The sequence below is a fragment of the Heteronotia binoei genome, chromosome 17 (assembly GCF_032191835.1).
Source record: "Heteronotia binoei isolate CCM8104 ecotype False Entrance Well chromosome 17, APGP_CSIRO_Hbin_v1, whole genome shotgun sequence".
NCBI lineage: Eukaryota > Metazoa > Chordata > Lepidosauria > Squamata > Gekkonidae > Heteronotia > Heteronotia binoei.
The window spans coordinates 41916046-41934090 of record NC_083239.1 but is presented as its reverse complement, the minus strand read 5'-3'; positions in this window follow the sequence as shown (position 1 = coordinate 41934090).

Below are 18045 nucleotides of genomic sequence, written 5' to 3'. Positions count from 1 at the left end.
GAGGCACTGGATGCTATACTACAAATTTGGTGACTCTACCTCAAAATACAGCTCCCCCAGAGCCCCAGATGCCCATGGATCAATTCTCCATTATGCCCTATCAGTCTCCCCAGGGAGTAATGGAGTGCCCAGCAGACATTCCTCCCCCCTTTCTGATGACTTTGAAGCGAGGGAAGGGCCTCCAAACCGAGGGATCCCCTACCCCCACATGGGAATCGGCAGCCCTATCCGTCAGCTAAATAATGCTTCAAGCAGAAGAAACTGGAGATCTATGGGGGGGTTCCTTCAGTTAAATGGTTCTTTGAGCAGAAGAAGCCAAGGATCTTCAAGAGTTCCTGCAACTAACTCAGGAAGTCCCAAGATTCACTGATGGGAAACATGGACCAATTTCGCAATAGTTTTTTAAGCTTGGTTTAGCCCTTTCCCCAAGCTGACGTTCTACACTAAAATAATAGTGATAGAGTTGGTTTCTCTGATTCTAGTGTAGAATGAAGTAGGAGTTACGCCTTTAAGACCGACAAAGTTTTATTCAGAATGTAAGCTTCCGTGTGCTAAAAGCACACTTCTTCAGACGACGGGCTCAGGTACAGTGGGCTGAAATACGTGCAGTTTGTTGATTAAGAGGGCAAACTCATACCGAGCTGGGATCACATGGTGGAACAGTGTGGCAATTTAGAAGGCCATTTGGTCTGGATAGCCAGAAAAGGTAATAAGAGTTGCCTGCCAATTGGTGTTGCTGCAAGTCTAGGTAAATTACAAAAGGACATCTATTTCCTTGTTCTTATCCGCCTAATTTACTTCTCAACATCATTCTATACATTATAAACATCCTTCTAGCTTGCCCACTTGGATCTATCTAGTGCAGAATTTCAGTTTGGGGACAGAGTTAAACCAGGATAATGCCCCTGTATAAATCGATGGTGCGGTCTCATTTGGAGTACTGTGTGCAGTTCTGGTCGCCGCACCTCAAAAAGGATATTATAGCATTGGAGAAAGTCCAGAAAAGGGCAACTAGAATGATTAAAGGGCTGGAACACTTTCCCTATGAAGAAAGGTTGAAACGCTTGGGACTCTTTAGCTTGGAGAAACGTCGACTGCGGGGTGACATGATAGAGGTTTACAAGATAATGCATGGGATGGAGAAAGTAGAGAAAGAAGTACTTTTCTCCCTTTCTCACAATACGAGAACTCGTGGGCATTCGATGAAATTGCTGAGCAGACAGGTTAAAATGGATAAAAGGAAGTACTTCTTCACCCAAAGGGTGATTAACATGTGGAATTCACTGCCACAGGAGGTGGTGGCGGCCACAAGCATAGCCACCTTCAAGAGGCGTTTGGATAAAAATATGGAGCAGAGGTCCATCAGTGGCTTTTAGCCACAGTGTGTGTGTATATATAAAAAATTTTTGCCGCTGTGTGACACAGAGTGTTGGACTGGATGGGCCATTAGCCTGATCTAACATGGCTACTCATGTTCTTATGTTCTAGGATTGTAGTGCGAAATTGGCCATGGCATGGTTTCAGTGGACGAATAAAAAGGAGTTTCTAAAGAAGTTGATGATGAATCTTTGGAGACCTTTCCAAGAAAAAGAGACCATCTCTGTTTGTTTTTATGAGAGCATCACCTAATTACATCCGAATCGCTTCCTCAATGGCCATCATCTATCAGATCATTTAAATCCAGAGAGATAACAGGAAGGAATTTTATAGCCACAGCCAGAAGGGCAGAGGGTTGTATCCTGGAGCTGATGGTTGTATCCTGTACTCATTCATCCCGAGGAAAACATCACCTGATGGAGTAGGAAACAACATCAATCAAAGCAATGTAGATTGGAATCCCCAATTCATATGCAAACATGCACAGGAAAGATAGGGGAAAAACTGTCCAGACTCCAGATCGGGTTCGGACTGTGACTGCCCCCCAGACCAACACAAAACTTCACAACTCCTCCAGGCCCCTGTGTCCATGCCAGGCAGCAAGCCTACCATGGGAGGCCATATATCCCCCAAAGAGAATCCCACCCTCCGTCCCCAGCTCCACGAAAGGAGGGAAAGGGCGGCAGATGCAGACTTCCCCAATGGCTGGATTGCGCTGGGCTCAGCGCATCTGGAGTGAACACAGTTTGATCCAGTGGAGCCGGTCTTCCCCACAGCTGGGGGAAGTGGGGGAAATGGGGCCACCTGGTGAGGGTGGAGAAGAAGAAGAAGGAGAGAAGAATTAGAAGAAGATGATGATGATATTGGATTTATATCCCGCCCTTCACTCTGAATCTCAGAGCCTCAGAATGGTCACAATCTCCTTTACCCCCCCCCCACTGCAACAGACACCCTGAGAGGTAGGTGGGGCTGAGAGAGCTCTGACAGAAGCTGCCCTTTTCAGAACAGCTCTGCGAGACTTATGGTAGACCCAAGGCCATTCCAGCAGCTGCAAGTGGAGGAGTGGGGAATCAAACCTGGTTCTCTCCACGCACTTAACCGCTACACCAAACTGGCTCTCTCACACCAAACTGACTGGGGCTGAGAGAGCTATGACAGAAGCTGCCCTTTTAAGAACAGCTCTGCGAGACCTATGGCAGACCCAAGGCCGTTCCAGCAGCTGCAAGTGGAGGAGTGGGGAATCAAATCTGGTTCTCCCAGATAAGAGTCCGTACACTTAACCACTACATCAAACTGGCTCTCTCACACCAAACTGGCTGGGAGGGGCAACCAGTTCAAAGGGGGGACCAGGGACACTAGCCAGGGAGGAAGGAGAACACAAGACAGCCGGAGGAGGAGGACAGCTGGAAGAGAGAGAAAAGGGGTCCCCCACTCCTCGGCTGGGGTGTTTGGCAAGGAGAGGGACAACAGTGATGAAACTGTCCTCTCCTGCATGGCCTGAGGCTCTGGGAACTCTTGGACCCCAGGACAGCCAAACTGAAACCCTGGAGCCCACTCCTCAATCTGGTGACCCTTCTCCATCCACAGCAGCAGACAAAAACCTTCCCAATGAAATATTTCTGGTTTCTATATCACTTTTTGACTGAAAAAGCCTGGCAGGAACTCATTTGCATATTAGGCCACACCCCCTGACCACCATTGTTTCACACAGGGCTTTTTGTAGGAAAAGCCCAACATGCTTATTTAGATTTTAGGCCACACCCCCTGACACTAAGCCAGCGGGACCTGCATTCCTGTGAGTTCCTGCTAAAAAAAAAAAAGCCCTGCTTTTCGAGTGGTCAAATACATTCTTGTGAATTGTCACTACGTATGATAATGACCAGTGTTCCCTCTAAGCTGAGTTAGCGTGAGCTAGCTCACAGTTTTTTAGCCTCCAGTTCACACATTTTTGTCTCATCTCCAGAAGGATGACCCCAGAGCACAATAATTGATGCAGGAGCTCACAACTTTAATACCACTAGCTCACAAAGTAGAATTTTTGCTCACAAGATTCTGAAGCTTAGACGGAACATTGATGATGACCCAGGTTTGCCTGATCTTGTCAGAGCCTGGAAGCCAAGCCAAGCTGGCCCTGATTAGTTGGAGAAACACCACCAAGGAAACCCAGGGCTGATACACAGAGTCAAGCAACAGCAAACTACCTCTGTTTGTCTCTTGCCTTGAAAATGCTGTTAGGTCACCGTGATTCAGCTGCAACATAATGGCACGTTTCACTACCACCATCATAATGTTCAAGTTCCATGACTAGATCTACGCAGGCCTCAAGTTCGGCAGGAGCTCACAAAAGCGCAGATCCTGAACCTTTCTGATGGTCCCCCTCCTCCACACCTACCTTTTTATTTATTTCATTTTATTTTTATTTATTTCATTTATTTGTCCATTGAATAGGAGGTGCAGCTGCATAACAATCCCTGGATTAGGAGAGCGGGAAGCCAGCCAGCCACCAGGGGCTTTGCCACCCCCCCAGCAGCCCTCATTAATCCCTGGAGAAACCCACACCACCCTTTCCCCACTTCCTATGTGATTCTATGTGGTGGGTGGCTTGCTGGCCTTTTGACTGAGGTTGGGGGTTGGCTCAGGAGAGCCCCAGGCAAGCAAGGCCTTCTTGGGCTGGCTGGATCTCTAGGCAGCCCAAGCAGGCCTTGCTTGCCCAGGGCTCTGCTTTCTTGCATCGGGTTTCTTTTGGCTGGTAGGGAGTGGGGTGGGATATGCTAATGAATTATACTAATGAGCTCCGCTACCTGTGTTTTCTACAAAATGACCACTGGATCTACCAAACTTTTTAAAAGCCCCTAAACACAACAATATGTTATCATCCCTACAGAGCTAGGAAAGGGGCGAGTTCTTCTTGCTGTGCTGGATGAGGATGCCTTGAATTTTGGTGGTGATGGTGGGAGAGGGAAAATATATAGGTCAGTTTCCATAGCATCCTCTCCATTTGTTATTCACCTCTCTACTTTTAAAGTGAACCTGAATGCACCTTATTTTCCTATGAAACTATGAAATGGTTCCATTTGAAATCAAAAATCAAACTGACCCCTACCGTGTGGATAAAAGCATTGGGGAGATTTTTATGGTTTAACTAGGCAGTTTCTTTAATATAATTGTGATTTCCTGATGCACATGAAAAAGGCACCACGTGTACATGTACCACATGAACATTTTACAGTGAAAAAAATGCACGTTGTGAGTAGGGTTGCCAAGTCCAATTCAAGAAATATCTGGGGACCTTGGGAGTGCAGCCAGGAGACTTTGGGGGTGGAGCCAGGAGACATTGGGGCGGAGCCAGGAACAAGGGTGTGACAAGCATAATTAAACTCCAAGGGAGTTCTGGCCATCACATTTAAAGGGACAGCACACCTTTGTAAATGTCTTCCTTCCATAGGAAATAATGAAGGATAGGGGCACCTTCTTTTGAGGCTCATAGAATTGGACCCCCTGGTTCAATCGTTTTGAAACTTGGTGGGTATTTTGGAGAGAGGCACTAGATACTATACAGAAAATTTGGTGCCTCTACCTAAAAAAACAGCCCCCCCAGAGCCCCCGAAACCTCCAGATTAATTCCCCTTTATACCCTATGAGAATTGATCTCCACATAGGGAATAATGAAGTGCTCAGCAGACGTTCCTCCCCTCCCCCTGTTTCTGGCGACTCTGAAGCGAGGGATTGGCCTCTCTACTCATGAGTTGCAGCCAACTTCTTCCAAGTAACACAGACACCCCATCCCAAGAGGAAGCCTTTCAATCAGAGACTGGCGCCTCCGGAGGGGGATAGTCACATGGTGGCTTTGGGGGCGGGGCTTCCCCCCACCGGCCAGCTGACTGGGGGAAGGAAGCAGCCTGGGAAAGTGGAAGAACCCCTGCTGGGACCTGGGGATTTGCAAGCATAGTTGTGAGGGGAGACAAACTGTGGAAAGGAAAACCTATGGGTTACAACCAATGTTCCCTCTAAGCTAAGTTAGTGTGAGCTAGCTCACAGATTTTTATCCTCCGGCTCACCCATTTTTGTCTTAGCTCAGGAAAAAATGGCCCCAGAGCAAACTAATTTATGCAGTAGCTCACAACTTTTGTGCCAGTAGCTCGCAAAGTAGAATTTTGCGAGCTACGTAGGATGTTCCTGAAGGGCGATTAAGACACGTATCTTGGAACATATTTCAAGGGTTCGCCATCAAGTTCCTGGTGTTCCTCTCCTTCAACATTTTATTTAGACTGATCATGACTTAGAATCCTTAAAATTCTTTGTGATACAAAAAATTGGTGAAATTGGTGAAAGTAGAGGGGGTGATTTTCAAAGGACTATGTTACAAAAAGAGGCAGGGTGGATACATCGTTTAAACACTATTGAACCCTTTGGTCTTAATCAATACAATGATCTTTCCTGTTATATATAGTGTTTGTTGTTTCTGGGGTATGTCGTTATATTTTGGGTTATGTCGCTTTTAAATAGTTGATTAACAACAGCTGTGACCGTCTTTTTTTAAAAAAAAATCCATGTGCTCAATTAGATTAAGCCGCTAATTAAGATACTGAAATGGGCATTTGAGAGAGAACTTGGCTGGAATTTTCAGGTTGTTGTATCAACTGTTTTGTATGTTTTTGTCAATATTACTTTTGGTAAAGGCGGTTTTTATCGGTCACGTCTGTTGTTTACAGTTGGCTTATGAGGAAGCTGCAGGAGCAGCGGAACGCAATCAAAGCCGGAGTTTGCGTGAAGGCAAGAATTTTTCCTTCAGAAGCCAACAAGCAACGGAGGGACTCCTGTGGAACTTTATTATTGAGTCTTAGTACTCAGTTTGGAAAATTAAGAGACTGTGAGGGGTCCTCCCTGAACTACTGTATTTGAGACTCTTGTTTGGCTTTAATTTCTGATTGTATGAATGTATGCCTACTTTTGTAGGCTGTTCATTATATGACACAATACAATATACTTAATTTTGTATAAACTATTCAAGAGTGCGTGTCTTGCACAATATTTTTGATATTTTTGTATTCCATATATTGTGCTGCCATTGTTCTTTTGCATTTTTACAGAATACGGTGGGGCTGTGCCAGTACTTGGATTCTACTGGGGGGGAAGGAACTCTGCAGAAGACATTGACAGAACAGCTTCTGTTCCTGTACACAGCAGAATTTAGAGGTTAGGGTTATTCAAAAAAAAAAATCTCCTGGACCCAACAGACTCTCATGCACCCAGCATGCCAAACTCAGCCGCTTTGATAAGTCCTCAGGGCTCTACTTGGCCCACCAACAAAACACAGACCAAACTAAGTCACCCCGACGTCATCTTCAAACAATAGCCAAGGTGGGAGCATTCTTCAGGTAGACAGTCCCAGCAGGTAGGGCCTACCACAAACAGACACACAACACTCAGTTTCTAGCCCTTGTTTCATATGTATGTTGGCAGCACACTCTTTACAATAGATGGGTTCCTGCATTCTCCACCAGCTGATATTTCCAAATTGTCTTCAAGGGTAGCCCCAGGTAGAGTGTGATGCAGTAGTCTAGCCTCCTGTCTACCGCAGCATGGCTCAGATAGAACAGATCGGGTGAGTGCAAGTAAGGAGACAATTTACGAGCCAAACGCACCCAATGAAAAGCATTCTTAGCAGCTACATTTATCTGTTTTTCAATCAGTAATGCTGGATCCTCAGAAATTCGCAAAACTCATCACAGAGGCACACCAGGGCAACTGAATTCCATCAAAGGATTCAGCTTTATCCATGGAGTTTTCAGATGGCTTTCACTTTACAGGATTTTCTACTTTTCTTGAATAGTATACTACCATAAATCTTTGTGTGTACAGGGAGGGAGGATGATGATTTATTTAATCTTGATAAATCTGGTTTTAATAACAGGAAGATACCAGACTAGAAACAAATGCTGCTTACAAACATGTGGTGCAATCGTGACATAGAAACAAGCCACAGCTAGACAAAACCCAAAGAACTGTCACAGGCTATTTTATTTTATGCCTCTTCCCACTCCCATGAGATGGAAAGTAAGAGAAGATATCTTGGCACTCACAAAATCTACCACAGGAATTTTTTTTGTGGTTCTGTTTTTTTGATCTTGAGCTGCAGAATACCAGAAACAACACTTTCAGATTTCTCTCTTATTCCAGAATTTTCGAACATTACAAAATTCCACAACCTGCAAAACTGCCCATCAAGTTGGAGCTTTTATATAGTTAAAATCTCAAAGCCCATGATGCAGTGCGACCGAGAAATCCAAAACAAGGAATTTGTAGTACAGGGTGAATTGAAACAGAACTTCTTTGCTGTAAGTCTTGGATATTGCTTCATATGCACTACTTAGTTTTGGAATGTTGCTGTTGAGTAAAACTACGCACTCCAAGGACAAACTATTAAATCACAGTGTACTACTAAATCACAGTGTATCATGGGTTTTGGTGTTTTTAAAAGCGATAATTGATTTTCTGTTTTGCAGCCAGAGAAACATGGAAACACATGTGATTTCCTAATTCCAAAGCCAGGGTACAATCCAGGACGCCGTTGGGAAGGTGGAGTTGCATTCAACCACGCACTCAAAGAACAAACAACCCGTAATGAGAAATTAAATCAAGCTATATCCAGACAAGGATGCCAGACTGGTTGTACTGACCTTTAAGTGCAGCATGCCTGCCCTTAGGGCAGTGACTCAGGGCATACAATGAACCACAGAGAGAAAGGCCATTGGCTGGTCCATAGAGCCCCATCGAACCACACCTCTCTATGCAATAGCAGCGGCAATTTGTGTGGGCAGGGGGGAGTCCCGGTTCAGTTTCTTGGCATGGAAAGAAAAGCAGTCACGAAAGCAAAGCTGAAACAAAGGCCGATAATGGCCAGGCCCTGACTGAGTCCAAACATCTCCCGTGCTGCTCTGGCGCCTATAAAATAAATAGTCCGCTGCTGCCCGCACAGGATGCAAGATGAGGCACTGAGTTCTAATTCTGCTCCGGCATCGCCCTTCCAGGAGCTGGGGGCTTACAGCCAAATCTTTGACTCACTGGTTTGAAAGGAAAAAAATGTAAAGGTAGTCCCCCGTGCAAGCGCCGGGTCGTTACCGATCCATGGGGTGACGTCACATCACAATGTTTTCTTGGCAGACTTTTAAAGGGGTGGTTTGCCATTGCCTTCCTCAATCATCTACTAGGGTTGCCAATCCCCATGTGGGGGCAGGGGATCCCCAGGTTTGGAGGCCCTCCCCCTGCTTCAGGGTCATCAGAAAGCAGAGAGGGAGGGGGAAATATCTGCTGGGCACTCCATTATTCCCCATGGAGACGGATTCCCATAGGGTATAATGGATAATTGATCCATGGATATCTGGAGCCCACGGGGCTGTTTTTTGAGGTAGAGGCACCATATTTTCAGCAGAGTATCCAGTGGCTCTCCCCAAAATACACTCCAGGTTTCAAAAAGATTGAACCAGGGGGTCCAATTCTATGAGCCTCAAAAGAAGGTGCTCCTATCCTTCATTATTTCCAATGGAGGGAAGGCATCTAAAAGGTACGTGGTCCCTTTAAATGTGATGGCCAGAACTCCCTTTGGAGTTCAAGTATGCTTGTCACAATCTTGCTCCTGGCTCCACCCCCAAAGTCTCCTGACTCCACCCCCAAAATCCCCAGATATTTATTGAATTGGACTTGGCACCAGTGTTCCCTCTCAGCTGAGTTAGCATAAGCTAACTCACAGATTTTTAGCCTCCAGCTCACACATTTTTGTCTTAGCTCAGGTATGCTGCAAATTTGGTGTCTCTACCTCAAAGAGCAGCCCTCCCCAGAGCCCCAGATACTCACAGATCAATTCTCCATTATACCCTAGCGGAATAGCTCTCCACAGGGAATAATGGAGTGCTCAGCAGACATTTCCCTGCCCCCCGTTTCTGATGACCCTGAAGTGTGGGAAGGGCCTCCAAACTGAGGGATCTCCTGCACCTCACCTGGGGATTGGCAACTCTAGGATGGTCTGATATTTGGGCAAAATTCCATGGGTTTTTTGTCCTCAAAGCCATACAGCTTGCCCATATACAAGAGCGTCTCCCACGCAACTTCCCCAGCATGATGACATCACCTGGATGTGACATCATCTTGTTGAGGACATCATGAAGAGATGTCCCTGTTTGGGGGTGGAGTTTCCACCACTGGCCAGCATGCTGGCAGTGGATCATAGTCCCCCAAAGCGAGAGAACCCACTGCTGGGCCCTGGAGGCTGGAAACCAGGGGTAGAATTCTAGGAGGAACTCCTCTGAATATCAAGCCACACCCCCTTGATGTAGCCAATCCTCCAAGAGCTTAGAAGGGTTTTTTTGTAAGCTCTTGGAGGGTTGGCTGCATCAGGGGTGTGTGGCCTAATATGCAAAGGAGCTCCTGCTAGAATTCCACCCCTGCTGGAAACCCTGTCCCCAAACCCCAAGCATGCTAGGCTCCCCCTCTCCCCCCCAAATCTCAGGTATTTCTCAACCTGCAGCTGGCAACTTTAGCCCAATCCTCTGCTAATAGCTGTCGATCAGGGCCAATAGTAGTAGTTTCTCGGTTTGGTATTTAGAATAAACATCATGGGATGCTGGGGAAGGAAGGATGCCTCCAGAAAGTGACTTCTTGTCTGCTCTGGGAGCAGCTTAGGACTTACCCATCCAGGGTCCTCTTCAGAAATTTCTGTGCTTGTGGCCTCCACTGTGGGAAGGGGGCTGGTAGCACTGGAGAGTTGGAACAGACACTGCTGTTTCCTACCACAGTTCAGGGCGCCCCAATGAGATTGTGTGTGTGTGGCGGGGTGCCACGGTACCAGTGATGCCAGCTGTCTGAGATGCCCTAGACCAGGGGTGTCGAACTCATTTGTTATGAGGGCCGAATCTGACATCAATGGGACCTTGCTGGGCCAGATCTAGGGTTGCCAAGTCCAATTTAAGAAATACCTGGGGACTTTGGGGGTGGAGCCAGGAGAAATTAGGGGTGGAGCCAAGATCAAGGCTGTGACAAGCATAATTGAACTCCAAGGGAGTTCTGGCCATCACATTTAAAGGGACAGCACACCTTTTCAATGCCTTCCTTCCATAGGAAATAATGAAGGATAGGGGCACCTTCTTTTGGGGTTCATAGAATGGGACCCCCTGGTCCACTCATTTTGAAAATTTGGGGGGGTATTTTGGGGAGAGGCACTAGATGCTGTACTGAAAATTTGGTGCCTCTACCCCCAAAAAGCCCCCCCCCCGAGCCCCAGATACCCGCGATACAATTCTCCATTATTTTCTATGGGAATAAATCTTCCTAGGGAATAACGGAGTTCCCAGCAGACATTTCCCTCCCCTCCCCCCGCTTTCTGACGACCCTGAAGCAGGGGGAGGGCCTCCAAACCGGGGGATCTCCTGCCCCCACCTGGGGATTGGCAACCCTAGACAGATCATGTTGGGCTAGTTTGTCTAGCGGCAGGGCCGGCCCTGTGTCTGAGACCTCACAACCCGATGACCGTGGTTAATAAGATCAGGAGATCACAGCAATAGAAATCTGTGCAATAAAACCAGGCAGGGCAGAAAGGGTGACGCAAGACCAGAGCCAGGTTGCTGGGTGTCCTCCCCTGTCGATCTAAATCTGCTGGGTCAGCATGAATCAGCGCTTACTGCATCTCCCACAGGGGCACCATAGCCAGGGCTGCTGCCAGTTCCTGAACTGGCCCTGGTTGCAAACCCTTTAAGAGCAGCCATTATGCTCAGCTTTCTCTGCCGATGGCTGCATGCGAGACCTTGGCTCTGGGGTGGCCAAACTTGCTTAATGTAAGAGCCACATAGAATAAACGTCAGATGTTTGAGAGCCACAAGACAGGAAGGAAGGAAGGAAGGAAGGAAGGAAGGAAGGAAGGAAGGAAGGAAGGAAGGAAGGAAGGAAGGAAGGAAGGAAGGAAGGAAGGAAGGAAGGAAGGAAGGAAGGATTAGGGTTGCCAAGTCTAATTCAAGAAATATCTGGGGACTTTGGGGGTGGAGCCAGGAGACATTGGGGGTGGAGCCAGGAGCAAGGGTGTGACAAGCGTAATTGAACTCCAAAGAGAGTTCTGACTATCACATTTAAAGGGACCACATACCTTTTAAATGCCTTCCTTCCATAGGAAATAATGAAGGATAGGGGCACCTTCCTTTGGGGCTCATAGAATTGGACCCCCTGGTCCAATCTTTTTGAAACTTGGGGGGTATTTTGGTAAGAGATACTGGATGCTATGCTGAAAATTTGGCACCTCTATCTCAAAAAACAGGCCCCCCCCAAACCCCAGATACCCGCAGATTAATTCTCCATTATTTTCTATGGGAATAAATCTCCGTAGGGAATAATAGAGTTCCCAGCAGACATTTCCCTCCCCTCCCCCTAAAGTGGGGGAGGGCTTCCAAACTGGGAGATCCCCTGCCCCCACCTGGGGATTGGCAACCCTAGGATGGATGGACGGACAGATGGTGGAGAGAGGTGGAAAGAAAGCAACTAACTTTAGATGCATTCTTCAAGCTGCTGGCTGGTTTAGTGAAGTGATTTAAAGAGAGAAATGCCTTCGCCAAGTCAGCCAAATAGGCAATGGGGGCTTTGAGAGCCACACAATGTGTGTGAAAGAGCTACATGTGGGTCCACCCCTGCCTTTGATGAAGGGACAGGAGGAAGCCTCACTGCAGGTGAGTGTCTCCCCACCACACACCCTGGCTGGTTGCCAGGCAGCTCTAATGCCACCTTAGACTGCTAAATTCCAAGGGGAGCCTGGAGATCTCCTGCTATATTGCAATTAATCTCCAGATGAACCAGATCAGTTCCCTGGGAGAAAACGGCTGCTTTGAAGGGTGGACTCTATGGTATTATACCTGCTGAGATATTTCCCCAAATCCCACCCTCCCCAGGCTCCATTTCAAAATATCTAGGTATTTTCCAACTCTTAGGCTGGCAGCCTTGCTTACCAACCTTTAGGTGGGGGCTGGAGATTACCTAATACTACAATTTAGCTCTAGGCAACAGAGATCAGCTCCCCTGGAGAAAATGGAAATAACAGAAAAGCCACCGGAAGCAATGAAATTTGCACGGAAATGTGTATAAATACGTTTTAGTGCAAGCTTAAATGAAACTTAAACAAAACAAAACTAAGGAACACTGAGCTTTCAACACATGAATTTTCCCACACAGTCTTTCAGTAGCCCTGTAAATCGGCTTCCCTCGAGTAGACTCAGTTGTGGGTGAATGCTTTTTTTCCTCAGTGCCCAACTTCTAACGATGTGGAGAGAGTAAGGAAGGAACCGCTTATGAAAGGACTCCTCACGGTTTCGATCACTTCATCAGCCTCCTTCTCCCAACGTTACATGGAGCCTCAGCTGCTTTGATCAGTTGCTGCTCTGACGAGAGCATGCGTAGATCCGTGTTGAAAAAATTGAGCTGAGACTCCATTGACTGGGCCTCTCTCTTTTTTCTAGGAGTGGGATGGTGGGGTCTTGAGGCAGGGGAACCCCACCTCTCCTTGCCAGGTCAAGGGCAGTTTGAAAGGGCATCCAAAGCTTTCTCACAAAGAACTTGGAACTGACCCAACAGGATCTTTCAAAGTGTTGTTTTGAAAGCAAGCAAGAGTTGCAGCAGGTTTCACAACGGACATATTCCGGTTAGGCAAAGACCTGTCGTATTTCTCCACACACTCCCAGGCCATGTTCGGAGGAAACTCTTGCTTCAGCTGATTCCTTTCACTCAATCTTTTCCCCAGAACGTTCCTTTTGTATTTAATCACTTTTATCACCGTCAGACTTTGCCTCACGCTGTCGGGTCCGCTGCCGCGCCTGGATGCTATTAAGCACAGTTCTGTGTCACAATTTCACTGGCAAAGTACAGAAATCCATTCAGGGCCTACCATTGAAACTCTGAGCTTCCATTCTGAAGGAAAGTACAGATGACTAAACGATTTTTCATTCCATTCCATTCGATTTTCATTTTTCATTCAAGAAAGTTTACATAGCACAGATTCTTTTCTTTTTTTGGCACAAAATATAACAATAATTGAAATCGAATGACTAAATTAGGACCGCAGTTATAGGACTGCAAGTAGGTCTAAATTCCTGGTGGCAGTTGAGGGTTGCTGGCTCATGGGTAATTAATTCCGGGATATTTAGAGGTAGGGCCTGAGGAGGGTGTAACTTCGAAAGGGGAGGGATACCAGCATGGAAGGCTGCCAGACCCCCAGTGGAGGAAGGAGACCCCCCCCACACACACACCAGGTCCCACTACCCTGCCACCAATCAATTGGCTGGTGGGGGGGACTTACCCTTAAAAAGGCCCTGCTGACCTAGAGCAACGTTTCTATGTCACTGACCATGGGACACAGAAGTGACATCATCACATTGGTCGCCTTGGGGCGAGGGACAAAAACTCTATGGCAGAGACCAGCTTGACCATAGAGCAGGGGTGTCGAACTCATTTGTTATGAGGGCCGGATCTGACATAAATGAGACCTTGTTTGGCCAGGCCGTGTTGGGCCGGACCATGTGTGTACCTAGGAGATATATAAACTTTATAAAGGACACAGACAAATTCAATTAAAGTTTAAAAAAAACCCAAACTTTAAAATAAAACATGCTTAAAGCAGTAGCACTCATTGGTCTTAAAGGTGCTTTCTTTGTATTTCTCCCAGGGGATCCAGGGAACTGGACAAAGTAGGGTTGCCAAGTCCAATTCAAGAAATATCTGGGGACTTTGGGGGTGGAGCCAGGAGACATTGGGGGTGGGGCCAAGATCAAGGCTGTGACAAGCATAATTGAACTCCAAAGGGAGTTCTGGCCATCACATTTAAAAGGACCGCACACCTTTTTAAATGCCTTCCTTCCATAGGAAATAATGAAGGATAGGGGCACCTTATTTTGGGGCTCATAGAATTGGACCCCCTGGTCCAATCTTTTTGAAACTTGGAGGGTACTTTGGGGAGAGGCACTGTATGCTATACTGAAAATTTGATGCATCTAACCCCCAAAACAGCCCCCTAAGAGCCCCAGATACCCGTGGATCAATTCTCCATTATTTCCTATGGGAATAACTCTCCACAGGGAATAATAGAGTTCCCAGCAGACATTTCACTCCCCTCCCCTGATGACCCTGAAACGGGGGGAGGGCCTCCAAACTGAGGGATCCCCTGCCCCTACCTGGGGATTGGCAACCCTAGGGCAAAGGAAGCTCTGACTTTTTCCTTCCTTCCCCAGTGGACCAGGATGGGAGGAGCCTCAGCTAATAGAAGGAAGAGAGGCTTGGCTCAGTCACTTTGCAGTGGGATTGAGAATGCCTGGCAAAGCAAGCTCTCCCTGCCTCCCTTTCTTCCCCAAGGAAGGAGCCTCAGCCAATGGAGAAAATAGAGGTTTTGCTCTGTAGCTCCTGTGCGATTGAGCAAGCCTAGCAAAGCAAGCTGTGATGCAGAAGGAAGCAAGAGAGAGGGAGAAGGAAGCAGATGGCAGTCAGTTGCTTGGGGGCCTGATAGGAGCCCTCTGGGGACCTGATTCGGCTCCTGGGCCGCATGTTTCACACCCCTGCCATATGGCTTTTGTCCCAATACCAGAGTGTCACCCCTGACATCACTGTGTGATGACATCACTTCCGGGATGTGGACACACTGCTGCAACATTAGCCGGGCCTCCCTCCTGCTCCTGGTAAGTCTCTCCACCCCCTGCAAGTTGTCAGGAGGCACCTAACAACCCTAGCTCCATCCCATGGCTGCAAGTCTCCCTTCTGCATCCTAACAAAGACCATTCATCCACTCTTCCTGTGGCAATGAGAAGGTCTTAGTTGCCTATCCACCCCATGTTCTTAAGGATTCGTGGACATAGGTTTCCAAATCCTCTTGCCCATTTGACAGTGGTTACAGCAGGGGTGTCAAATATGTGGCCTGGGGGCCGAATCAGCCCCCCGGAGGGCTCCTATCAGGCCCCACAGCAACTGGCTCTTGTCTGCTTCCTTCTCCCTCTCTCATTTCCTTCTGCATCTCAGCTTGCTTTGGAAGGCTTGCTCAATCGCACAGGAGATACAGAGCAAAAATCTCGATTTTCTCCATCGGTTGAGGCTCCTTCCCCTCCCGGTCTCCTGGGGAGGGACAGAAACAGCCAGAGTTTCCTTTGCCCAGATCCCTGGATCCCTTGGGGGAGATACAAAGAAAGCACTTTTAAGACTAACGAGTGCTAATGTTTTAAGTATGTTTTATTTTAAGGGTTTTTTTTTTTTTTTTAAATCTTCAGTCGTGTTTGTCTGTGTCCTTTAAAAAGTTTATACCTCTGCTACCTAATTTTAAATAGGTACACACATGGCCCGGCCTGACACAGCCCAGCCTGGCCCAACAAGGTCTCGTTTATGTCAGATCTGGCCCTCATAACAAATGAGCTCGACACCCTTGGGTTAGTCTCTCAGACTAGAAACTGGGATAGGGTTGCCAGGCCCTTCCTTGTCACCAGTGGGGGACTTGGGGGGGGGGCATTTCTGGAGGGGGCAGAGATGTCATGCAGAAGCGATGTTATCGCATCGAAGACAGGTCCCTGCACGCCTGAACTCCCAGCGGTGAATTCACTCCTTGGAGCACGCACGCACACACCTCTTGCAAAAAGCATTTTAGGAAAGGAAATAATAATAATAATAATAATTATTATTATTATTTTATTTTTGTATCCCGCCCTCCCCCGCCAAAGGCGGGCTCAGGGCGGCTCACAGACATGGAATTCCATGATTCAAGTAAAACAATGTAAACAACAATTTTAAATATAAACAATTACATAATAAATTATTTAAAATAGCTAAAATAGATAAGATAGGTGCTATAAATTACTATAAGCCATAATATCCACAAGATGGTTAAATGGCTACACGTCAGATTAGTCAGGTTCTGTCTCAAAGGCAAGCTGGAAAAGAAATGTTTTGCAAGCCCTGCGGAATTGGTTCAGGTCCCGCAGGGCTCGTACCATCTCTGGAAGGTCCCCTGTGCAAGCACCAGTCGTTTCCGACTCTGGGGTGACATTGCTTTCACAACGTTTTCACGGCAGACTTTTTACGGGGTGGTTTGCCATTGCCTTCCCCAGTCATCTACGCTTTCCCCCCAGCAAGCTGGGGACTCATTTTACCGACCTCGGAAGGATTGAAGGCTGAGTCAACCTCTAGTCATCTACCTAAACCCAGCTTCTGCCGGGGATCGAACTCAGGTCGTGAGCAGAGCTTAGGACTGCAGTACTGCAGCTTTAACACTTTGCGCCACGGGGCTCTTCCTAAAAAGCATTTTAAAGGTCCCTTAAAATGCTTTTTGCAAGAAGTGGGGGTAGGGCTGCTAACCCCCCGGGCCAGGCGGGGGTTCTCCCTCCCAATTTTGGGAGGGAAAACTCTATGGTAACATAGAGTTTTTACCTCCCAAAATGCTAGAGCATCCAGGAAAACCATAGAGTTTCCCCGGAAACGCCTAGAGCAGCTGGGGTGCGACATCGCCGGTGTGATTTGCACACACAAAAACAGTCCCCCGCCATTGGCCGCAGTGGACTTGGCAACCCTAAATGCGGCCACATGTGCCTGCACTCCAAGCAGCAAATTCACCACTTGGGAGTTCAGGCACATGCAGCCCTCCCACGGGGGATCTCCCAGTTTCGGTGGTTTCACCCCACCACTGACCAGCTGTCCAGCAGGGGGAAACTCCTCTCCTAAACAGAGACTTGCATGGGGGATGTTCTGGTTTTTGGGTTAACTCTAGGGCCAGTTTTACCATAGAGTTTGTCCGAGAACCATTGTCCCCGCATGACATCCCTGATGATGACCAATACTCCCTCTAAGCCCAAGCAGGCCTCACTCACCTGGGGCTCTCCTGGGCCGCCCCCCTCCACTTAATACTGAACGAAAAGGCCAGCAAGCCACCCACCGCCCCAAATCACATAAGAAGTGGTGGCGTGGGCTTCTCCAGGGGTTAATGAGGGATGCTGGGGGTGTGGCAAAGCTCCTGGTGTCTGGCTGGCTGCCCGCTCTCCTAATCCAGGGATTGTTATGCAGCTGCACCTACTATTCAATGGACAAGGTAGGTTGGGGAGGAAGAGGAGGGATGTCAGAAAGGTTCAGGAGCTGTGCTCCTGTGAGCTCCTGCTGAATCCGAGACCCGCTAATGTCCACCAGGTCCAATTTAAAAACTAAACTCCAAAATGGGCGATGAGGGATGTGAAGACTGGAACCTAGAACTTCGGTACTGAAGCTGATGGGCAGGACGGACAAAAGGAAATATCCAAAGGACTGTCCATGCAAATGAAAGCTTGTACCCAGAAGTAAAGTTGGTTGGTCTTTGAGGTGCCATTTGATTCAGCTGTGTTCTCCTGCTTCTGACCAACATGGCTGCCCCCCTGAATCGACTTTAAACAGGGAGTGATTAAAATGTGGAATTTACTGCCAGGCAGAGGTCATTTTGTAGAAAAATAGGTGGTGGAGGGATTGTCATGCCGCTGCACATTCTATTCAATGTAGAAGGAGGTGGAACTCTCAGAAGGAGGACTCTCAGAAAGGTTCAGGAACTGTGCTCCTGCGAGCTCCCACTGAATCTGAGGCCTGCTGCCTGGGGATGAAACGACGGCCATAGGAATAACCAGCTTTAAAGGGGGATTAGGTAGATTCATG